The 11,697-nt window shown below is 34.4% G+C and overlaps 1 long non-coding RNA gene across 1 annotated transcript; it reads left to right on the forward strand.

Annotated features, from left to right (window-relative positions):
• The first annotated feature begins 1,264 nt into the window (after window positions 1-1,264).
• LOC116708748 (uncharacterized) lies at window positions 1,265-9,614 on the forward strand. Its single transcript, XR_004336767.1, has 2 exons — window positions 1,265-1,435; window positions 7,555-9,614. It is a non-coding gene; the product is annotated as an uncharacterized LOC116708748 (long non-coding RNA).
• Window positions 9,615-11,697: the final 2,083 nt, after the last annotated feature.

The raw sequence follows: 11,697 nt of genomic DNA on the forward strand, positions 1-11,697 counted from the left end.
CTAAATCTTAGTACACTTCAACTAACTTACAAGTACATTTTCAGCAAGATAGGAGCTTGTTTTAAGTCAATAATTCCTCAATATTGACGACTGCTAGTTCCGTTGGCAGGTTATTTCACTTATAACACCTGAAAAAAATTCTTCTTATAAGTGAAATAATCAACAGTTGAGTTTGTTTTTGCAGTGTAGAAAATTAGTATTTGGGTTCTGCACTGCAAAAACAAAACTTACCAAGCATTTTGGTCTAGTTTCAAGTAAAAATATCTTAGCACACTTAAACTAACTTACAAATAAGATATACACCTCTGGAAAAAATTAAGAGACCAATTAAAATGATCAGTTTCTCTGATTTTACTTTTTATAGGTATATGATTGAGTGAAATGAACATTGTTATTTTATTCTATGAACTTTAGTATTGCCTGGAATACTAGACTCCAGGCAAAAATTTTGTATTTATTTGCAGAAAATGAGAAATGGTCAAAATTACAAACGATGCAGAGCTTTCAGACCGGAAATAATGCAAAGAAAACAAATTTGTACTCATTTAGAAACAACAACACTAATGTTTTAACTCAGGTAGAGTTCAGAAATCAATATTTGGTTTTCAATGGGTCTGCTCTGGTGGATTATTTCACTTAAAACAAGATGTGAAATAATTTGCCAGTGGAACTAGTACTTACTAATCAGTATTAAAGTATAATTTACCTTAAAACAGCTCTGTTCTTAGTTTTGTCTTATTTCAAGTGTATTAAGATGTTTGTACTAGAAACTAGACCAAAAATACTTGGTAAGATTTTGGGTTTTTGCAGTGCATAAACTCAGGAGTAGCATCCTGAGACTCTGTGGGGTTTAATTAAAAGTATTAATGGTTTAAGGATCCACAGAGTCCATGTCACAGCAAACCAATGAGAGATAAGCATGTTAGAAAAGATTATGAAGGAAACAAGCTAAAGAATGTATCATGATTTTAAGACAAAATGAAAACAATTATGGATTGACAGAAGACAACAGGGAAAGTGAAAAGAAATGCACACAAATTCATTCAGAGGCATCTAAACTTTAAATTGAGTCACTGATTGATGTGAGAAAACATTCAGGATTTCACAGACACTCTAATGGTTTTTGGTTTTAATTGTGATAAAGAACTACAATGGCTGCATGTTGGTACTGCTGCCTTGCAGCAAGAAGGTCCAGGATAAAAATTTTGGTTCGGGTTTGTTCTGCAAGGAGTTAGCATGTTCTCTCCTGATACTGCAGCTTCCTCCCACAAAAACAAAAACTGTTACGTTAAATCATCTCCTAAACTGGTATGAATGTGTGCAACTGTTTCTCTGAGCTTTTGCAGAATGCTTCATTTTATTAACAATGCAAAACACTGACAACTTCAGGTAAACACTGCAAAACCACAAAATCTTACCAAGTATTTTTGGTCTAGTTTAGTGCACAAATCTTTGTACACTTGAAATAAGAAAACTAACTTACAAATAACTTTTCAGCGAGATATAGGAGCTTGTTTTAAGTCAGTCGTTCTTTAATATTGATGAAAAAGTTCTAGTTCCACTTAAACAAAACATTTTTCCCATGTTTTAAATGACGTAATCTGCCAGTGGTACAAAAATCTTTTTTCATTAATATTGCAGAATTATTGACTTAAAACAAGCTCCTATATCTTGCTAATAAGATATTTGCAATAGAAACTAGACAAAGAAAACACTTGGTAAGATTTTGTGTTTTTGCAGTGAATAAGTTTTTACTTCATTTTTAAAGAAGAATGTATCTAAGAGAACAGACTATAAAATAATAAATGATCAAAAGTGCAGAATTTAAAGGCACTTAAAAGCCTAAAGCCCCAATATGATTCAAGAAACATGTTAAATGCTAAATGAGCCATTTTTTTATTCTTCTTAGTATTTTATTGATGAGTAGCTGGAACAGGAACCATGTCAGAACTAAACGTATCTTTCCCAATACACTGGAAATAACTATATCTAATATCTATTGTAACAAAATGTGACGAAATGAGTTGCTTTAAAGGCTAGCATCAAAGGTGAAGCTAAACAAATTAGAAAATCCTCAAAAGGTTAATTTATTTCAGCCCAAAAAGTGAAACTTGTGTATAGATTCATTACAGAGTGATTTATGGGGCATTTCAAAAGCTTACTGAGTAGAAAAGGATCGTTTACTTTAAAGGACATGCGATTAAAAACGCAGACTTTTGATCCGAGGACCTCTGGGTCATCAGCATTGCATGTTTGGATAATTGCAGGAATATCATCTGCACAACGTCAGCTAAATACAGAGTCACAGGTGAAGACCTTTCCTCACAGATCTGATCAAAGAAGTAAAATGAGGCCAGTTGTCCATGCAGAAAGAGGAGGACTAAACAACAAAAACTCAGCGCTAAAGAAGCACAAAGGGCCTCCTGGAAAGTTGACTGGAAGGGAAAAAGTTGCACATGCAACAGGGATAATGGCAGCGTTTGGAGCACATGTGCAAATACCAAAGTCAGAATTCTGAACTAAAAGTCAGAATTATGAGAGTTAGAATTTTTGTTTGTTTGTTTTGTTTTTTCAGTGTCGTCTGTATACTTGAGTACAATTTTTGGGAACTCTACACAACTATGTATAAGTTTTACAAGTTTAATTACTAAAATAAATCAACATTTTGATTACATTTTTAAATATTGAATCAGATCTTATGATTATAATCTCAGAATTCTGACTTTTTCTCCGAATTTTTACTTTTATTTGAGAAAAAGTCAAAATTATGAGAAGAAAAAAAAATCTGAATTCCAAAATTAAAGCCATAATTCTGAGTTTAAATTAAACACTCTGAGAAAAAAAAAAGTCAAAATTTTGAGGGGGAAAAAAGTAATAATTCTGAGGCTAACATCAAAAATCTGAGGGAAAAAAATCTGAATTCTAAAATTAAAGTCAAAATTCTGAGAAAAAATTCTGAATTTTCAAAAAAAATCTGAATTCTGAGATAAAAGCCAGATTTTTTTTTTTTCCAATAGGTTCTAATCCTCAATTTTTGGCTCCACCCATATAAGTTTCATTTTCTAAAATGTAATTACTGAAATAAATCAACACTTTTGACTACATTTTTAAATATTGAATCAAATTTTATGATTATAATCTCAGTATTTTTTTCAGTATTCTCTGAATTCTCAGATTAAAATCAGAATACTTTTTTTCAGTGACCCTAGTCCTTTTCCGTATACTTGAGTGCATTTTTTGGCTAATCTACTCATCTCTGTATGTAACTTATATTAAAAACAATAATAATACTGAAGCTAGTGAACTTTTGACATTCTATGAATGTAGATAAAAGCAACGTGTGCATTTTAATGTCTGTCTTTAATGTTTTGCTCCCTGGAAGTGCGGACAACCAGTGAGTTATTCTGAGCTCGTTTCTTCTCTCCTTTCCACACAATGAAATATGAAGGGAGAAAAAGAGGCGGACTATAGTGGGCAGCTGTCAACAACTTCCACAGCTTCCCGCCACAGCTGATCAATCAGCCCCATATCTGAACCTCAGCAGCGCCGAGCCGCTGGCTACAGCTGACATTAATCCTAAATCTTTGAGTCAGTGCAGAGGAATGATGCGGTTGGTGTGACTGAATGCTGATGCAGGCTCTAACAAGCGAAGGTGCTGATGCTAATGAGCGAATCTGTGGCCCTTTAACGAGCTTGCATCATTTGATGTCCTAATTTACAATGAGCTTTGTGTCTCAGGGCTGCAGGATAATGAGCTGGACAGGGATTCCCAGGGCAGCAGCTTGTGTAACCCATCTCATGCTGTGGAGGGGCTCGGCTGCAGCCAGTGCTGGAGAGCAGCAGGGACAAATATTTCATATCAGTGGGAAGGGAAGGGAGGGAGCATGTCAGGCCGGCTTGATATGATTGTTTGTACACACCAATCACACAATCGCTGCGTTCAAGTGAGAAAAGCTTGTGTTCTCTGTGACAAACTGACCTCCGGCAACAAGAGCACTCAGAGAAAGAGGAAACAGAGAAGGGAAGCATGGTGAGCGAGCTTTAAATGAGAGACACGACAACTTGACCTGGATTTGGGGAAGTACAAAAAGCACAGCTGAAAAACAGATTCTCCACCTTTTTCAACTCGGACCCCGAAATAGGGATGCTTCAATACCTAGTTGATTAGATTAAAATTAGTTCTGATTGATTAACAATTAACGTCTGTTTCAACAGAAAACACAATTTTCTGCTTATTGAGAGTATTTAACACAGCTGATACAAAATAATGTTTTTTTTATTCAGCACAAAATGAAAAATTAGCCCTTTATGTAGTGGCAAAGACAAGAAAACTCAAGTTTTTAAGAAAATGGCGGCTTAGACGATTGACAAAATCAATCAACTTTAGATTAACTCGTGAGCAGAGGTGGGTAGAGCACCAAAAATTGTACTCAGATAAGAATAACACTACGTCAACATATTTTTAATATTAGTAAGAGTAAAAAGTAGCCATCCAAGAAATTATTCAAGTGTAAAAAAGTATTTGGTAAAACGTCTACTCAAGTACTGAGTAACTGATCAAATTATCAATCATTTAATATTTAAAAATGACATCATCAGATGGACCAAAATATTAAATTAAGTGAAATCTTTGGTATTTTAAGGATAAAAATGACAATAATTCATATAACAGAAAATAAGCAATATCAGGCAAAAGAACATTTTTCCAAATCAGTTTCTTTCAATATAAAATTTATGACATTTTAACAAATTTTGGTCAAAACATGATTTTTCATTCAGTGGGTCGAAAATCCAGAAATTTGAGTAGAAATAGTTCATAATAAAATCACCCAAGTAAAAGTAAAATACACCCTAAAAGTAAATTTTTTCAAAAGAGTTACTCAAATAAACGTAACAATAATCGATAACTTTTAACCCTTCTCCGAATGAAACAAATCCATCATCTTCACCCGAGGAGACCGGGATCCGTCTCCTGATGTTCTCTGAGGCAAATTAACGAATGTGGAGCTCAGTGACCTCGGTGTGGAGACCGGTGCACCAGCGCGCCCCCACCTCCTGCTGCCGCGTCTGCACGGCTGCATTAGTCAGGCTCAGATGGGTTTTTTTCCGCCATGAGTATCAGAGCATGACATGCGCTCAACAAAGGCAGGCAGATGACGAGCCGGCTCCCATTCGACGCCGGCCTCGCAGTTTGATGTGCGGGAAACATGAGGGCAGCGTGAGTCATTATGGATGCACAGGTGGCCCCGGATCTAATGAGTCACATTCAGTTCTGACATGCAGATGCTTCACTGAGGCATGCAAACGGCTTTACACGGCTTGTTTTAGGTGAGAACTGTCATTCTGTCACATTTAAATTAGCTTTAAATCCTGGACTCAAGGAGTAAATGGATCATACTGACAAAATACAAAATCTTACCAAGTATTTTTGTTTGGTTTCTCGTCCAAACATGTTTGCACCGTTGAAACGAGACAAAAATAAATATATATAGAAGCTTTCTTTTAAGTCAGTAATTCTTCATTTATTTTTAGGTACAGTAAAATGAACAGGAATATGAAACAAAACATGTTTTATTTAATTACAGTTGGTAGGTAATATATTAAATTGAGATAAGGGGAATGACTAAATAAATGCTCACTTCTTCCAAAAAAAAAGAGTTTTTGCTTGAAAAACTATTTTTACCAAAAGTATTGGTAAACACATATTACCTTTGTCTTTGAAAATAAACAGTTAAAAATTAGTACTAGTTTCATTGGTAGATTTATTCACTTGACATGGAAAAAATGTTAAGAAAAAATCTGCTAGTGAAACCAGCACTATTTCAACAATATTAAGGAATTATTGACATAAAACATTTATTGCTAAAAAGTTACTTGTAAGTTAGTTTCGTCTCATTTCAAGTATACTAGGATATTTGCATTAAAAATTAGACATAAACTACTTGGTAAGGTTTGGTGTTTTTGCAGTGCAGCACGATCAGAGTACCAACTTTTAGATGATTAATACGTCAAAATTTTGAATCCACTCCACTCTCAGTTATGCATTAGTCACACTGAGTGATTCAGCTTGTTTCAAATCACTCACAGCTATTAACTATTAACACTGCCCCCCTCTGGCACATACAGCTGCATCTCGGTAAATCATCAAAATTTTATTTACACTACAGTGAAACCCATATGTGGATTCGTTACAGGATCTATTTCTGTTCATATTTACAATTATAGCTTACAGCTAATGGAAAATTTGAACAATACACAGAACCATCAAGTGGCTGTATCTAAATATATTATTTGGAAAGTTGAGTGGAAGGAAAACTGTTGTCAAGAAAAAATCCACAAGAAACAGGGTCAATGTTTGCGTGTCCTCAAATCTAGAGTCAGGAAATTTTTAGGTTTTTGTTTGTTTAGTTGCTTTAATTAAACTCTAACTCATTTACCCAGAAAGTCCAGTTTGGTTTGAAGAGGTGAAACCACAATCAAACTTTGGTGCGGACCAAAAACGGAAACTCTGGTCTTTGGTTTAATTTCTGGTGCAAATATCTTAGTACACTTGAAATAAGACAAAACTAACTTACGAGTAACTTTTTAGGACTATATAGGAGATTGTTTTAAGTCAATTATTCTTTGATATTGTTGAAAAAGTACTAATTCCACTGGTAGATTATTTATCTTTAAAAATATTTTTAAAAATCTGCAACAAAGTATTAGGGCCATATTAAGAAAATAAAAACCAATAAAATCATAATATTATAAGAATAAAGTCAGAATATTACCACTTTATCCTGGAAATATTAAGAATGTATTCTCGTCCTTTTAGTAAAAATCTGCCAGTGAATCCAGTACTTTTGTTTTTTTAAATCAATGTTAATGAAATTACGGTCTTAAAATAAATTCTTATGTCTTGCTAAAAAGTTATTTGTAAGTTATTTTTGTCTTATTTCAACTGTATTAAGGTATTAGCACTGGAAAATGAACCAAAATTATTGCTAAGATTTTGTATTTTTGCGGTGCCTGGATGTTTCTTTCAATTGATGCATCTGAATTTCACTGAAAGCAAAAAAATTCAAGATGTTTTTTTTAAACACTTCATGTGACAACATTCAAGTTGCGTCTAGCCTGCTGCGCATTTATTCACCAGATCAGGGTGTAAATATAACTCACGCCGATCAATTTATCGCAGGAAGCACAACAATTCAAATTACACATGATCTATTAAGTGCCTGCCACTGAGCGCCATTTGAACATTTGACCTTCTGGCACGGCTCATGACATTATGTTGACATTTAAAGTAATCCCTCCCCCGGTTCCTAATCCCGGTGGCCGCAGACTGCCCTGACCCTCCCTGGGTTCGCGCCACTTCCATGCTCCCACCACGGCTCACCAGCGGGGAGGTCAAGGAGCCAGACAGTGCTGTGAAAAAATGTTCACCCTCTCACTCATTTTATCTGCTCTTTCATTTTTAAGGAGGAAAAAAGCAACCTGGGTCTAAAAAACAATTACTCCCTAGACCTGCACTGCAAAAGGACAAAATCTTACCAAGTATTTTTAGTCTAGCTTCTACTGCAAATGTCTGAGTTCACTGGAAAAAAGACAAAACTAACTTACAAGTAACTTTTCATCCAGATAGGGGCTTGTTATAACACAGTAATTACTTAATATAGATGAAAAAACACGAGTCCCACTGGTAGATATTTTCTTTAACAAGACATTTTCCCATGTTTACGTGCCAGTGGATCTGGTGCTTTAGTTCTAGTTCCACTGGCAGATTATTTCACTTTTTTTACAATCGTTACCTAGCAACGCTAGGCAAGCCCAGCCCGTCACCTGGCAACCCAGTTCTAGTTCCACTGCAGATTATTTCACTTATCAAGCCTTTGCAAGTATTCAATCATTCGAGGCGGAATTGGAGTATTGAACTGCGCAACTGAAATTGTTCTCCTAAATTGTTTTTGCCAGTTTATTCGTGGCTTCTACTTGATCGAGTCGAGCTAATTTGTCTGTGAACGCAACACACCTGGTTGGCATTTACAAGAGTTGGAAATAGCTAGCTTAGCATACCTCCTCCCTCTTTACGTGTTGATCAAATTGCCACTTTCCCTGAAGTCACACCACATGATTTGCATCACTATGTCATAAACAGCGTTTGTCATTACACCAGAGCAGCATGAAAAGGTACAAAAGACGAGATGCTAATCTGTTTTTTCCATACATGCTAGGCTACATGACGGTGGGCACTGTTGCTAATAGTTACATGCGTACCTTCTCCATAATGCGATATTTGATATATTTCTAATCATACCTACTTATAAAGTATATGAATGTTAATCTTCTTACCTTCTAAAAAGTGCTGACAATTCGCGGTTACACCGAGGGCTGACAGTCACTATGATTAACGCTGCTATGTTTCCTCATTAAAAGTTGAACAATAAAATGACAAATTTGGTTTTCACCCTTGTATGTGCAGCTGACCGCGACCATTTTTAAAGTGAAATTTACTCAATAAAAGCGATATTAGGCTCTACCAGATGTCCCGCTTTTTGACAGGTTTACTGGAGCGAATTGGTTGTTTGACGTCCATCATGGCGGAGCGGCCGAGTTCTGAAACCGTGACGTCACGCGCAAAGGGTCAATAACAAACAAACTTTTTTCCAATGTATTAGTGAAATAATATGCTAATCGAACTAGAACTTTTAAATCAATATTAAGGAATTACTGACTTAAAACAAGTTCTTATATCTTGATGAAAAGTTACTTGTAAGTATTAGGGACGTATTTTTCTATTGATAAAGTTTTGCGCACATTTGTAATGGAATCGCAGTTTCTGTGGTTAACTTGATTTGTCTAGAATGGCTTTGTAAACATTTCCAAACAGATTTCAGGGACTTTTGCTTTTCATCGTTCTTGAATTTCTTTATATCAGGGTATATACGTTGCTTTTTTGAGAATTTTGAGTCTAGTTCCTGTTGTCAGTGAATACAAATGACTGATTTTAAGATCTTGCAGAATCAAATTGAACCCAGTAGAACGAGAATCTGCCTTACTGTAAATACTGTGTGCATAAACAAGGAATTTTACTTTGGTTTCAAGCTCACAGTTTGAAAAAATGGGCAGATAATTCAAAACATTTTCACTTGGGAGTTTAAGTTTTGTTTTACAGTTGAATCAAATCATTTGTGAATGTTTTTTTTATATTAAAATGTAGTTATTTGAAACATTTAATTCAGGGCTGCCCAACACTACAGTTCGGGTGCCGTTTGTAGCCTTTTTTAATGATTTCATTAATAGCAGAGATTTACTGATTTTTACTGATTCAAAAAAATAAAAATGCAGACAAATCAGTGTTAAAAGAGAAAACTTAAACAACAACATAAATTATTCATCTCTTATTAACTACATTTCTTGCATTCATTTGAATTTAACTGTTATATAGCATCACAAACGGCTAAAAAGGAGGGTTTAAATTACAAAAGAAAAACTTGGATCAAGTTCTTTTAGCCCAGAATACATCAAGAATAATTTACAGATTAGAGTATGTTTCATTTAAATATTGTGTAGTTTGTTTTAACAATAAAAACTTTTGGACACGCCAAATTTAAGGGCAACAAAAAAAAAAAGCAAAAGGAAGAAATACAAAAGGAGGGAAATATTTTTCACAGCACAAAGCCACAAAGATGTTTTATCAATCATAAATGATAGTTATGAGAAAGACAATTCAACATGGAATCATAACTAAGCATTTAAATTTCTTGGAGAAAATCCCCAAACATGCCAGATGTTGTATAAATGATCCAATAACACAATATGGAAGAACTGCTGCAATCCGTTAACGTCTGAGTGAGAAAATAATCAGTTTGGTTATCTGAATAATACTTCACTTTCAGATGCAGAGAAAGTTCAGACTGTCGTTCTGATCCCCCATTCATCCTTTTGCAGCTGTAGTAATATAATGCAGCTTTGTCTGCACAACTCATTTATTTACCTGTCGCACTCCGAGAAAGTCTCGCTTAAACAAAGGGAAGATAAAGAGTGATGAAATATGAGAGGTACAAGATGACAACCCATTTATTTAGTAATACATTCTGCAAACTAGAAATTTTATTCAAACTTCAATGGCTAAAAAAAATTAAAGAAAGGAAGGAAAAGAAGGAGAAAATTTAAGGAGAAGGGAGAAAAATGCATCTATTCACAAGCAAGGAATGCAATTTGTTCAATCGACAACACAAATAATACAATTTAGTTCAGGGAACAAAGCTTTTTTTTTTAAACATTTTTTTCTGTCATTCCTTTGGAGCTAGAACATAATACAAAATATACAGTTATTGAACTTTGTAAAATCACTCACAGAGGCCTCTGAGAAGCATTTGAATCAACACTGACAATATTTAACTACAGCACTCTAAAGCTATTCTTCTATGTGATCATAAATAGAGCAGGTACATTAATGTATGTATGCACACCTTGAATGCTTTACGAGGTTACCATGTTCAAAACACTTGCATTCGTTAAATGTATGACATCATTTGCATTGGAAATAAAAACAAGCCTCTGACTGGGATCAGATGTGGCGACACGGGCAGAAAGTTGTACCTTGTGACAGATTCAGTACCTTAAAAAATAAAATCAAAACAAAAACTTTCCAATCTGTAAGCTGTAATGTCAGCAGCAGTATTCATCCTCGTAGTGTTTTTTTTTTAATTTAATTTTAATTTTTTTTATTTGGTGGAGGTGGAAGGGCAACAACTTTACACTGCAAAAACACAAAATGTCACCGAATATTTCTGCTTAGTTTCTAGTGCAAATACGAAACTAACTTAAACTTTTAAGCAAGATGTAAGAGCTTGTATTAAGTTAATAATTATTTAATAATAATGAAAAAGAACTACACTGCAAAAACACAAAATCTTATCAAGTATTTTTATTCAGTTTCTTCTGTCTTAGTAAACTTTAAATAAAGACAAAACTAACTTTACAAGTGACTTTTCAGCAAGATAAGAGCTTCTTTCAACATTTAATTCCTTAATTAGGATTTTTATTTTAAAAAAGTAATAGTTCCATCGACAGATTATTTAATTTAAAACCTGAGAAAAATGAAACTATAACAGAAAAAGAAATTCACAAATGGAACTAGTACATTTTTTAAAAAAAATCAACATTAGGGAATTAAATGTTCAGACAAGCTCCTGTATCTTTTTGACAAATTAATTGTAAGTTAGTTTTGTCTTATTTCAAGTGTACTAAGATATTTGCACTAAAAACTAGACAGAAATACTTAGTAAGAGTTTGTGTTTTTCCAGTGCAATACTTAATTCACTTTTAATACTGGAAAAGTGTCGCCTTATAAGTGAAATAAGTACTTTTTTCTCATCGATATTGAGGAATTATTGACTGAAAACAAACTCCTACAAATTGCTAAAAAGTTATTTGTAAATTAGTTTAGTCTTATTTCAAGTGAATTAAGTTATTTGACCTGGAACCTAAACCAAAAATACTTGTGAGATTTTGTGTTTTTGCAGTGTAGGAGGTGAAAGGGGACAACATGAGATTTGGGTAAGGCAAATCGGTGAGCTTATTCATGAGCTGAAGAAAGATCAGCGAAGTGAGGCTCGGGTCACCCAGCAAGGGGACGAAAAACCACCACTAAGGGTCACACAGTAAACGCCACGACACAGGTACGTCGATATGTACATGAGGGGCGCG

Source organism: Xiphophorus hellerii, chromosome 19 (assembly GCF_003331165.1).
Source record: "Xiphophorus hellerii strain 12219 chromosome 19, Xiphophorus_hellerii-4.1, whole genome shotgun sequence".
NCBI classification, from domain to species: domain Eukaryota; kingdom Metazoa; phylum Chordata; class Actinopteri; order Cyprinodontiformes; family Poeciliidae; genus Xiphophorus; species Xiphophorus hellerii.